The sequence below is a fragment of the Manis javanica genome, chromosome 1, assembly GCF_040802235.1.
Source record: "Manis javanica isolate MJ-LG chromosome 1, MJ_LKY, whole genome shotgun sequence".
NCBI classification, from domain to species: Eukaryota; Metazoa; Chordata; class Mammalia; order Pholidota; family Manidae; genus Manis; species Manis javanica.
This window is the reverse complement of record NC_133156.1, coordinates 98,927,844-98,941,097: the sequence shown is the minus strand read 5'-3', so window position 1 is coordinate 98,941,097 and position 13,254 is coordinate 98,927,844. Positions and strand designations below refer to the sequence as shown.

The window sequence follows — 13,254 nt, the reverse complement described above, 5'->3', positions numbered from 1 at the left end:
TCTCACATCTGCAAGGGGGCCTTGGACAGTTCGCCTCAGCACACTGCTCAGCCCACAGCCCACAGCCCATCTGTGAACAGGCTCAAATGCAGCCTGGGCCCTCCTCTAGAGGTTGGTCTGAGCCCTGACACCCTGTTTGGGGTGCCCTGCTGACCCTCAGCTTCGTGTTCACACCCAGGGCTTTAGGAGGTTGGCCTGATTATTATTTTACTCACAAAAGTTTCTCCTTGTTCTAGTCCAGAACACTTGAGGTCATTCAGTAGTTGCTGGGTCTCTTTTGGTCCAGGCAGCCTGGCCAAGTGCCACTTTAGGTAATTATGCCGTTAACTCAAATTATTCCTGTATTTTTAATATTCTCATTGACAGGGGCTTTGGGTTAGTCTATATGACAGGCTCAGCAAAAATACCATTTCGTTAAAAATCTGCAGCTGTTATTTATGAAAGAAGCTCATTTTCCCTGTGTGTGTGCAGTTATGCGGGCATGTGTATCCGGTGCTACAGGGCTTTGGGAAGTGTTTTGGCGGGTCAGTGGCAAGAACAGTTGTCATAGTTGGCTATGACAGCCCCCGTTTGGACCCAGTGCCTCCGCCACAACCATAAGCCTTTCAACAAGTAACATGAAGGGGTCAAGCATCTCATGTTTCTTCCTCGATTGAGCCTCAGAAGTGCCTCTGTTTCTCCCAATTTTCAGTTGCTGGGTGGACCCTGTCTGTGTCTGGGAGCCCACACCGGTTCGCGTGCTTGAAGTCTCTGGGGAGAGTGAATTTAAACGGACGGCTATCTGCTGAGGAGAGGTCAGCGTTTGTTTAAGCCACCAGCTTCCCTCGGGGCCGCAGCCTCGTACAAGCTCTCGCACGTTCCACAGACGACGCAGGCGCTCGGTATTCCAGGCGCTCTCGCGCAGCCCGACCGGCGCGGCCGCCCCACCCAGCCCCCACCCGGTGGCGCGACTGCCGAGGTGCATTCTGGGTACGAGGGTCGGAAGCACGGCAGGCGGACGGCTGGTCAGGTGGGCAGACGGGGCGGCGGGAAGGGCCGCGGGCCCCGCTGGGGAGCTGAAGACGGACGGAACCCAGGATGAGTTCCTCAGCTTTCCGACGCAGGCGCCCAAACTAAAAACTGCGTATCAGGGGAACAGAGCCTTCCCAGGTCGGCTCCCAAAGCCGCTCGACCACGCAGCCTTGCCCTCGCCGGATGAGCCCCGTAATTTGCACCACCTGTGAATTATTCTAGTAGAGGAGTCGGAGAAGTTTGGGACAGGAGCTCAATGCAAGGGACTCCACGTTATCCTCTAGAAACACCCCATGACCTGGAACACAACTGAGCCAACTTGGGCAAAACTGATAGGGGTGCAAATTCAACACTGCTTATTATATCTGAGTGAACTTATTTTTTGTTACCATGCAATCAAAGTGCAAGATGGTGTTTTTCTCAGTTTTCTGAAAGGAGTTGCAGCAAAGCCCTTATGAAGCCTTTACTCCTCCATGTATTTAGAGTTGGCAGGATCAGAGGGAGGTAGGTGTGATTTTACTGAGGAGAGAACGAGCTCTGGTGTCAACGTTTCCAGCAAATGCCACGCAAGGGGAAGAGGTGGCAGCCAAGTCTGCAGGAGGGCTGTCTCTGGAGTTGTGAGTGGGAAGAAGCACCTCTGATTTCTTGTCCAGCAGAACCACAGTGTTCTCCTGTGTGCTTCTGAGGTCTAAGTGGTATAAACTCTTGAGTCTGGGGAAGCTGCATGTGAAGAGTTGTTTATTTAGTATTTACTATGGCCCCGGACACCATTTTAAGGGCTCTGCATGTATTTATTTAGATTTACAAGTTACTGAATATTGTCAGGAACAAAAACCAGGTAGCACAAGAGTGTACATTGTATTCTTTTTTTCTCTAAAAAAAAGTAATTATATTTTATATACATTTGCAAGGAAAGGGAAACTTCTGGAAGTGTACCCCCAAAACTGGTCCAGTGTTTGTCTTTGAGGAGACTGAGAGACTTCCTCAACTGAGGAATATGGTGTCAGAAGGAAAATTTCATTCAGTATATTTTGTTCTTTTTGAATTATTTTTAACCATGTGGGATGTATTCCTGTTTCAATAAAAAATACTACATTTACCTTTAAGGAGAATGGAATGAAAACTTCATAGTCCAAAGCCAACTTTGTGGATCAGATGCTGTGGGCTGAATCTTGGAGGAGGACAAGTCTAAGGTAATACAAGGGATGGAGAGGCAGGGGCAGGGTGAGAGAACTATTTTGACACAAAGGAGCTTGCTATCCTGTTGACCAAGCAATAGCTCTCATCTCCAGTTGAGAGGAAACTAAAAATAGCAGTTAAAGTTCACTTGACATGAGCCAGTGTCAAGCTAAAATGAGAAATGTGAAATTGTACCCACAGCATATGTATCATCCTCATTCCAAGACAAGCAGGCCTCACTTTCTTATACTACTAGACTCAACTCCAGGTGGAGAAAACCTGTGATGTGATTATTATTATGATTACAGGCAGTCTTGAGATAGGCCCAGTCATCTGGTCCTTAAATATACAGATGGAAGTCACTGTGCCAGCATTGTGAGGGGTCTGAGACAAATGAGACCCAAAGCCTGCCACCCCAAGGAACCCACCATTTTACTGAGATAGCGCATGCAACATGAATCCTGATGGAGGCTCAGCTGTGCTAAGTCCTGCCAGGGGAATGCATATGGGGTTATGGGATCTCAGAAAAGAGAAAGATTACATTAGTCAGGACACATTTGGGACATTAAAAAAAAGACTCTGCTTGCCATTTCAGATTTCGGTAGAGGGAAGGGAGGATATTTCATGCAGGAGAGGGGTTTGAGAGATTGAGCTTTGTTTAGGGAACACATTGTAAATTCGGTTGAAATGCACAGTGTTAGAAAGGGAGTGGAGAGTGACCAGGCTGAAAGGGTCGGGAAGGGTCAGCTGGTGAGGGCTTTGAGTTACATTTTGTGTAAGCAATATGGAGCCATTTAATTGTTTTGAGCACAGGAGTGCCAGGACTAGAGTCCTTCAGGAAGATAAATCTGGCAGCAGCGTGGAGGTAAAGAGATGAAGGACCTGGGCCTGGAGATGGGTTTGCAGGTGCTGGGCTGAATTGCCCAGCTGAGAGCTGGTGAGACTCAAGGAGGAAGAAAGAAGAGGTGAAGACATTCATGATAGATTTTGCAGAGGTCCCAGAAGAGAACTGGGGACTGATTTGGTGTCAGAATAGAGGGAGCAATTGGTGAAGTTTTCAGGCTGGTTGGCTAAGGGAAAGAGATGGAATAAGTGGATTTGGTGGCAACAGTGCTGAGGAAGAGGATGAGTCAGCACAGGGCATTTGGGGTTTCTTGCAACCAATTCGCAGAAGTTTGAGAATGCAGTTGAGGAGAGAAGCTGGGGATATTTTTGGGAATTGAGCTCTGTAGTGGGAATAGTTGAAGCCCCAATATTAGGTGATCTTTGCAATTAGATGTTTTTGAAAGAGAAAAAAGAAAATAATCAAGCAAGATAAGTCTAAGGGGAGACATCCTAAGAGGAGACATGACAGACAGTGAAGAGACATAGAGTCACAGAATCTTCTTTATGGAAGTTTAACACAGGAGTTTGTGCTAAAATGTGCCCATCTCCCAACACTGAAGAAAGTGAGATGAGAAAGACCACTGTTTATGGCAGCTGTATTGTGACCAATAACTTTTAAGAGAACTGATTTTGGAGAGTGTTGGGTTTGCACAGTTTGCAAATTGTAGGGCCATAGGCTGAATCCAACCAGAAGAGGTATATTATTTGGTCCTCAATAGTTAAAAAATTAATTGCTAATATTTAAAAATGGTTAGATTTCACATAAAAATCCCAAATCCCAAACATAAGCTACCTAGGGCCTCCATTCCTCCTGGGCTGGATGCTGGCTGGAACCCCTGTTTGGGGGTGTGGTGGGAGGGCATTTGGGAGGTGGGCGGTGGGGGTTTGCCCCCTCCAGTTTGCCCCATTTGCCTCAGTTGTACCCAATCTCCTTCTCACATTTCTGCTGCCTGTCTGTGCCTTTGGTCAAGGAAAATGGAAGTGGTGAGGAAATATAGGTCATTTACTCTATCAAGTAGACTATTCCTTCAAAAGTTTGGAGAATGACATGCAGAAGAGAAAGACAGTCAATCAGGGTGCCGAAGAGGAGACAATGGGTGTGTCAAGGTAAGGAGACTCAGGCTCCATGAGGTGTTACCCAAAAGGAAGGATTTAACTGAAGAACAGGAAACTGAAGAGGGAAGGGAGGAAATGATGGATAAAACCAAAATTGTTTGTGGGAGCTGAGGAAGAAACAGGGACGGAAAGGTACCTCTGCTTCTGAAACAGGAGAAGTGACAGAAATGGCAAGAGGGGGCAACTTTGTGATGGAGAAGAGGGAACGGCACGAGAAGAGCTGCGTTAATTTTACGTGTGTCTGTGCTAATGGGGCTGAGGCCAGGGCGGGGCCAGCACAGGTAGGTAGGATTCTGGGAACAAGGCAGTAATTTAGCAGCCTTCAAGTGGATATTTTTAAACTATTTGCCGAATAGTCATTTAGTGTGAGGAGAAGCTGATTTTCTCTTTAAAAAATTGTGTACATGGGTTGATATTTAAAAATTAAGGTTTATTACATATCTGGAATATAGCATAATATTTAGACTTAGTTGAAATTGTCTTTCACAAACTTTCTGATTATAGGAAAAATTACATGAACAGTAGTAATTTGTTTAAATTACATTTAAAAATATATTTTTTTACTTCCATGATAGCAAAACAGTCCCTATTTTTCTTTAGCATGTTCTCTCTCTCTTTTTGGAAGTTTTTTTTTCCAAACCAGACAATTTCATAGACATCATAGGTGAATGCTTCAAATTGAAACACTAATGTGACCTGTTTGCTCCAACTAATAATAATTAATAATAATAATAATAATAATAACTAATAATACTCCCACTTCCTCCTATAGTTCTGTGTTTTGTTGACCCCTCGGTGACTACCATGGCTGTTGTGTCAGTTCATCTCAAGAGCTGACACTCAGTCTGTGAGAAAACCATTGAACTCAATGGTGCGCACCACAGGGAAGGGCGATACCTTGTGGGATACTTTTAAATATGCACATTGGTGGGAGACAGGAGTGGGCTGACATCTGAGGTCACTGGCAGTGTACTGCAGGTTTATTCCCATGTTGGTTTAGTGTACTGTCCTGATAAATTGGTACCTGTAGTAGGTGCTGGAATGTCCCACTCCTTCATGTGGATTTGGGTGGGGTTTCAGCTGTAATGTGGAATCACTTTGCTGTTGGTATTAGAGCAGACGTGAAAGTAAGTCCGTTCAAGGCAAACAGAAGGACCACTAAGCCTCCGAGAGGGACTTGCAGGTTTGTGGCAGAGAGGCACAGGGAGAGACCAAAACAATTTTCTCAAGAGGCCAGCAGGGTGAGCAGTGAAATGATGGGTCCTGCCCGTTCGTGCTCGGCCAGAATCCAGTGTGGTCTGCTGGTGGCTTGGAGAGCAAGGGACAGGTGAGGATGTATAGGAACCCGAAATCAGGTATCAGACTTCTAGTCTTTTGGTGAAATATTCATTTTAGTGAAATATTTTTAATGTTGCTTTTTAAAAATACAGCCCTATAAAATGATAATTTTAAAAATGCTTCTCTGTGGTATGTGAAGTGCTTGGAGCACTGTCACTAAAGCTTGATGTAACTAAAAATACTCCTGTTTCCAAACTGTTGTTGGTCTGATATGAACATCCAAATTGTAGCCATTTGTGGCAGTCCTCGAACGAATAGATTTCTCATGTGAATGAACATGACACATTATTTTAACTTTCATTGTAACTTTTCCATCAATCATAACTGAGTAGCATTGGTCATTCACACCTGCTGAGGACTGGCAACCTGCATGGATATAGTTAGAACTTGTTAAAAGTTATTTGGTCAGCTTCCCAGAGGGATTAACATTAGCAACATTATGATCATGGCTGTCCCTCAACCTCTCTAAGTCTTAGTTCCCTTATTTTACAAGGTGCCAGGGTAGGGGGCGTGGGGCGGGCTAGATGGGTCTCTGAAACACTTTCCTCTTTTGAATGTGAGAGAACATGACAATAAACTAGAATGGTGTTTAGGACTGAGTTTGGAGATGCTGAAAGATAAGCTGAGGCATAGGAAAATGCTGGAGTTTACCTGAGCAAATGTGGGTTCTAGTTGGGCAGAGATAAACCAGAGGGAGTTAGGAGCTCTGGGGAAAGATTTGTAGAGACATTTCAGGAGCAAGCACCTAAACGATCCCATGGGCCACTGCTGAGGTGGTTGTTTCCCTGGGAAGAGCCTAGGGGCTCTTTGTGTTTGGCTTAACCTTGAGGCATTTACAGGCTTAGGCTTGGATTTGCTTATGAGGCCACTAAGACATTAAAACCACTGCAGTCTAATGGTCTCCTTGCTTAATTAATTCAACAAATATGCCGAGAATAGGAAGGTAGCAGCCCAGATCTCTTAGGTTATAGTTGATGTTTGTTTGGTTTGTGTGAGCAGAGCTCAGCCATTTGTAGCGCCATGTCAAAAATGTTCTAAGAAGACGTATTTAAAGTTCCTTCTATTGGAATACACAATTTGAGGCTAGGTATAGTACAGCTGCTGAGAGAACACAGGGAGGTCCTGTATAATAGTGTGTATGGTATATTCTTATTTTGTAGGACTTAGGACATGATATCACTACTTGAAGTGATTCTGGAGCTTGTTTTTGTTTCCTTGTTTTCCAACATGTTGTGAGAGCCTCCACTGTCCAGGACCTGGTATCAGGACCCGTGAATGGGATATGTCTTTTCTGAAATGACCCCAACTCCTCAGTCCCTGCAGGAATGGAAACTGCTGTGGGAAAATTCTTAAGGAAAATGTGTGTATAATGCAGTTGCGGTTTTACATCTTTTCTCTGCCTGTTGGTGCGGTCAGCCTGTAGGCACTGTCCTGCTGGTGACCACTGTTGTACTGTGGATCATCATGGGGGAATCCTGGGGAAAGAACACATCACTGATTCTACCTGCATACCCCCTTCCGAGGGTTGGGATCCCACTAGCCATGTCAGCACATTACTCTTCTCCACAGAAAGGCTCTCATCCAGCGCTATACTACATTTTTTGACTGGATGTGTACAGTCTTAGTTTGGCAGTCCAGCTTTTTTCTGTCTGCTTCCATCTGGCCAATTCTGCATTGGAATTTGGCTGCACTTAGTGAAGGCTGTAAAATGTAGCTGTGAACTCTGTTTTTTTGATGTTTAGTTACCAGGTCCCTTAAAACTTCACTCCTTTTGGGCCCAGCAAAACAAGTTTCCCTAATATTCCAATATCATCCTTTCTGTTTTGATGATTTTTTTTGCTCATTCATTGTCTGTTGTTTGTTTTCTATTTCATCAGTACTGCTCCTGTTTTGGCTGGGTAGTTGGCTAGTTTTCATTTGTTACATTGGGGAGCTGCTTTCACACTGGTGTTAGGGGATTACAATAGCTAATGATAACTAAAAAATAAAATAAGCTACTTACTAGACAGATGTCCCTGTTTATAGGGAATTGTGTCATGCATTTCACACAGATTTCCTGTGCTAGGTAGGTGTTTTACCGATTTTCTCTGATGGGGCAGACCTTTGGAGACTTCTCATGCTTTGCCTTGTGTCGCACAAACACCAGTGGGCATTTGTGACTAGCTGGGTGTCGAGCTTGTGAGCGTTCCACTGTGCCATGCCATCTCTCCACAGGGACCTCAGGGTTTCTCCTTGAGTTGGTGGCTGTGTTTTCTCTGTGTGTAGCTTTTTCTTATCTTTCCAGTCACACTTATGTGCTCTTCATGCAGAACTCCATTCCCTCTGTCAGAACATACCCCTTCTGATTTAAACCTCCATTAAACAGACAACAACTCTTCAAGCCACTGTTTCTAACTAAACTTTACCTGGTTTTGATTAACCTCTTCCACCGCAGGTGTTCTGGTCATCACATGTCCAGATGAGGCCTGAGCGCATGATTTCATCCTTAAAGGTAGTACAGTTAGTTACTAAACACTAACTTTTAAACACAGAATTATAGTTTTTAATAATTCATACCTAACCTCCGAAAGTCTCCCAGGCAGCTTAAAACAGCATATGCTTTATATACATTAATTCTTTTCCTCATAAAACACCCATAAGATAAGGATGATTATTCTTTCCCAAGTTTACATAATGAGACAGGAGCAGGTTCAGATTCATGCCTCCTTTCTCCATTGCCCAAGCTCTTTCATCCACTCCTACCTGTCTTTTACTAAGTTGTTTATAATATTAATTACCAGATACCTCTGTTATATTAGTACTTTGAGATTAGCATTAGCATTACAGTTTGCTCTGAGTTTCCTGGTATAAAAGAAACTCACACATATATACACACACACATACAGTAAATTTGATGAGGAACTTTACACTAAATTAAAAAGTCAGACTGTAATTAAATGAAAAATATTTGTAACCACTATAATTCAATTCTAAAATGTTTTACATGTTTTAAAAGAGAATTATTTAAAGCAGGGAGTCTATCCCATGCCACTTTTGCCCCCTCCATGGACAGATCTTAAATACCAGTCTGAAAATGATCTCACCTATTTGCAGAAAAACCTATTGACCAAAAGGTTCCTAATATGTGTGTATAATGCAGTAATCCCTTATCTCTATTTATTTTTAATGTTACTAAATTTTTTTTTTTTAGTCTCCATCTCTGGATTATGAATTCCTTGTAATGGAGATATGTCTTCTCATGTTCCCTGTCTTTTCAGGGAACTGATCAGGCCCATTTTATGCTCACAAACTAGTGGCAGACCATTAAGGGTGCTCTGAGTCCATGAGAAGAGACATCCCTGAGTAAATAGGGGGAAAAATAAGACCATCTTAATACTTGGCAGGAGAAACTTGTCGTGCAACAGGGAAGCCAGCTGCAACCTCACTGTCTGCTCACAGGGCCTCTTATTTAGGCTTCAGTAACCTCAGATGTAGAGATTACAGCACTTCATCTCACTACCCTTCCTCCACTGTGGAGGGGGACACTTGGTAGGGTCACAAGGCATCAGTGAGCAGCCATGACTCCAGGTTGTGGTGGATATGCAGGCAGATATTTGTTTTTTGAACAACGAGACAGGCTGTCTCCTGAGATCTGACCAAAAGTGGAACTTGGAGGAGATTCAGCTGGCTTTGGTTCAAACTAGACAAACTGAAACAATGCTGACAGCCAGAGGAAGAAGTCTCACGACTGTGCTAGAAATGCTTACTCACCTTCAACCTGAAGTCTGTCAACGCTCAGCATGAGTACGCTGGCAGCCCGAGAGCCCTTCTGTGCTCTCTCATTGCATGGCACTCTGAATGCAGGTTCTTTTATGAGGACGAATAATGATTGAAAATTTATAAATAATAACATTAAGTGGTATTATAGCCATGTGAACATGTCCTAGGTAGAAAAGACAGAAGCATATTCACAATGTAGAAGAAATGAGGTTGTAGAAAATTAGCCTAAACTCCTTAGAGAAATCCTAATGCTGCGATTTATTGGAGTGTTGACCAGGACCCCCACGTTAGGATCTAACTGTCTGGTTTCAGATGGGTGGAAAAAGTAATGCCTGTAAGAGGGAAATAAAATGGAGCAGAGAATTGGCAAGGATGCTGTCCATGCTTGTTAATACTTTGGAAATAGGTGGTCTGCTAAGGCTACTGGCAACCCAGCATGGCCCTCTGGACCTGTTGTCTAGTACTTGTGTGTTATATAGTCCTTGTCCTGGGTCAGGGCATGAGGGTTAGCTTGCAGCACAGCAGCCAGGTTAATTCCAAGGCTTCTCTGTCTGTCTCTGTCTGTCTCTCTCTCACACACATTTGTACGAAGAAGGGCAAGATGAGGCATAGAATGTGTTTTAAGTTTGAGATCTTTAAATGAGAGCCTCTTTGTTAGTGAAAAGCAAACAAAACAAACTGGCCAGGGTCAGCATGCTCTGGAATGTCGAATTGTTTGTCACCAGTCAAACAGCTGCCTAGTGTTGGGTTTACATAATGTTTTAGCAAACCTAAACAGTGAGGACATTTACCATTAACACTAGGGCTGAGCCATAAAATCGGAATGGGGAAGATCAGGGTCACTAACTCTGATCCTTAAGGCTCTCAATAAACAGCTGTGCCCAGGGCAATAGAGCTATTTAGACCAAGTCATACACACTTATTGAGCACCTAGTATTTTGCCAAATATTCTGTGGATAGGGAGAAGTAAAGGTCCAAGCCACTTCACAGTGCGCGCCTTCCAGGACTGCACTGAGATCTAGCTGGTAGAGAAACAAATAATGGTGAGGAATCATTGTTAAAGTGATTTTCACTGTAAACAAATACCCTGTGTGAAGATACCAGAAAGGAGTTCCAAGTTCACCTATGGCATAAGAAAATGTTCCCAGAGAAGTTGAAACTTGAAGGAAGAATAGAAGTTTCCCAGGACCACAGTCTGGAGATAATGGGGTAGGAGCAGAGGTGCATGCTGGACAGAAGGAAAAGAAAGTCAAGGTGTGAGGAGCATGGTTATTTCAGAAACTACTGACCATAATTCGTGTTGTCAAATGTGAGGTGGGGAGTAGCAGTCAATGGGGTGGTGGAGGGAGCAGCCAGATCAAGGGTCTTGTATATACGTCAGACTAGGTGCTTATGTCATATCCTGTGCGAGGAGGGGTGCCAGTGAATACTTGGAGCTGAGGTGATGGCTTGGTCATACTTGCTCCTTAGATCAGTGCAGTGGCCTCAAGGAGGACAGGTGGGTGCATAGGTGACTGGAAGTGGTGAATCAGTCATTTGCTGGGGGAGGCAAGTTTGCAGTGGACACTCTGACTGTGACACACTGAGGAGTCGTTAGGCCCAGGTGAATGGTCACCTGCACAGACAGCCATGGGATTCATGCTGGTGGTCCGGGGATGGGGGGTAGCGATGGGAGAGCAGAAGTGGGATGTGTGTTTAGCCCTAGCTCCAAGCAAATGCCAGGGCTCAGGAGTAGCTCTGGGCAGTCCTGCAGCCTCACCTGCCTTCTGAGAGCCGTTGTCAATGCTGAGCAGTGGCTTCACCACTGGTCTGGGGCATCAGGGACTGGATAGCCAGAATGTATCAGCTTTTTAAAATAATTTAAGTATAGTTGACATAATACTATATAGTTTCAGGTATATAACATAGTGATTCAACATTTACATACATTACAAAATGCTTACCATGACAAGCGCAGTTACCATCTGTTACCATACCAGCTTATTACAACATTATCTACTATATTCCCTATGCTGTATCTTTTATCCTTGTGACTGTGTCAGCTTTGTGGGGTGCATCTTATGTCTTGCTGCTCTGCTAGTGTCTGGAGCACAGCAGTGGGTCTTAATAAATATTTGTTGGTTGATGAGAGCCTAGTTCGAATATAGGAGCTAGATGCAGCAATGAGAACATCACGCAAACGCCCTGTCCTGGAAGAGCACATATTTCAGGTGGTGTGACAAGCAATTAGCAAAAGAAGTAAAACATATAGAAAGCTAGATGGCAAAATATGCTGTAAAGAAAAAATAATGTGGGGATGGTGGCTTGCAAGTTTAAATAAAATGTTTAAGGAAGGTTTCCCTGAGCAAAGGCCTGCAGGAGATGGGGGCCACCCATCTGGATGTGAGGGAGGAAGGCATTCAGAGAGGAGGGAAGAGCCAGGGCCAAGATGTCCCGCCAGATGTGTCGTCAGCATGTTGGGCAGCAGCAAGGAGGCCTGCGGGGCTCCAAAGTGCTCAAGGGTGGGGAAAGTGGATGAGAGGAGGAGTAGGGCTGGGGCCTGGCTTTTTCCTTCTGTCTGAGTGAGATGGGGTGGCCACTTGACTCTCAGCTACCCTGTGCTCTGCACCTTTCTCCTCTCTTGCCCCTTCCAGTCACAACTCTCAGATGCTGACTGTGGGGCAGTAATAGACAGCTGGGCCGATGCATGCAAAAGCCAGTGTCACTGGAGAGAGAGGTAGGAAGCTTGCTCTATAGTAAAAGGGCCTATAGCAATCAAACACAATGCTTCCATTTTTAGGATAAGGAGGAAAATTGGAATGTGGACTAAAATTAGAATAAGAATTACTCTTATTCTTCCTGGGTCTGCTCACCCTGTTAAAGTTATATAGGAGAATGTCCTCATACTGAAATATGTAGGGGTGCAGTGTCATAGTTATTGACAACTTTGAAATGGTTCAGCATGTGCACACACACACACACGACCAAACGGATACATACATATATAGACAATGCCAAAATATGAACAGTTATTGTATCTAAGTGGTCAGTGTACAGATACTGGTTATACAGTTGACCAATTTTTTTTATCATTAATCTACAATTATATGAGGAACATTATGTTTACTAGACTCCCCCCATCACCAAGTCCCCCCCACATACCTCATTACAGTCCCTGTCCATCAGCATAGTAAGATGCTATAGAATCACTACTTGTCTTCTCTGTGGAACAACATAAATTTGAGCAGCATGACTCTAACAAGTTTTTGGGGAGTCAAAGGTTATATGCAGTTTTTCAATTGTGGTGGGGAATTAGTGCCCCTAACCCCCACATTGTTCAAGGGTCAGCTGTACAAGTCCCTCAAATTTCATTTTAGAAAATTTTCATATTAAAAAGTTGGGAAAAACACTCTCTGCTCTGGTCCATTTCTTGTGGCTCTACTTTTGGTTGCTGTTATTCATTCTCATGAGATTCTGCCTGGCCCCTTAGGCAATTTATTTATTTTGGATCTGAAATGTTTGTATCTAGAGACTTAAAGTAGACATAAGACATAGGACTTCGGTTGGGATGTTGGGTGGCATTCCAAACCCTTTTTGGATGGCAGGTCCTAACAGGGCAGGACCATAAGTCAAAGGATGGGGGACAGCTTACAATTTGAAGTGGCACTTCTGGGGCAAAGGGAGGACATAGAATAAATACAGCCTTGGAGAGGCTAATTCCTCTCTGGAGTATATTCTTTCCCCTGATGTTAAGGATCTAAATTATTCCACTGTTTATCTGCGTGACTTGACAAAAGTGTAATGTGATTTAGAAACTCAGCAGCTATCCAGGAAATCTATTTCCAGTCTGGCAGTTACCAAGCACTGTCAGGGGTTTGGGCTCTGGTGTATTATGTACCCGGTTTGATCCAGGGGCCAATCTGTCTGAATATTAGAAAAGCTCAACTGTCCTTTGCATGGGTCACATCGATTCCATGTGGTCTTTTC

General features: G+C 44.0%; 1 long non-coding RNA gene across 4 annotated transcripts in view; it reads left to right on the top strand.

The window, feature by feature from the left end:
• Positions 1 to 736: 736 nt before the first annotated feature.
• The window catches only part of LOC108384545 (uncharacterized), a 758,195-nt gene continuing 745,677 nt past the window's right edge, over positions 737 to 13,254 (top strand). For all 4 annotated transcript variants that reach the window (XR_012130751.1, XR_005063373.2, XR_012130744.1 and 1 more), the window contains exons 1-2: positions 737 to 1,515; positions 2,119 to 2,204. This is a non-coding gene — a long non-coding RNA (uncharacterized lncRNA). The remainder of the gene's footprint in view (positions 1,516 to 2,118; positions 2,205 to 13,254) is intronic.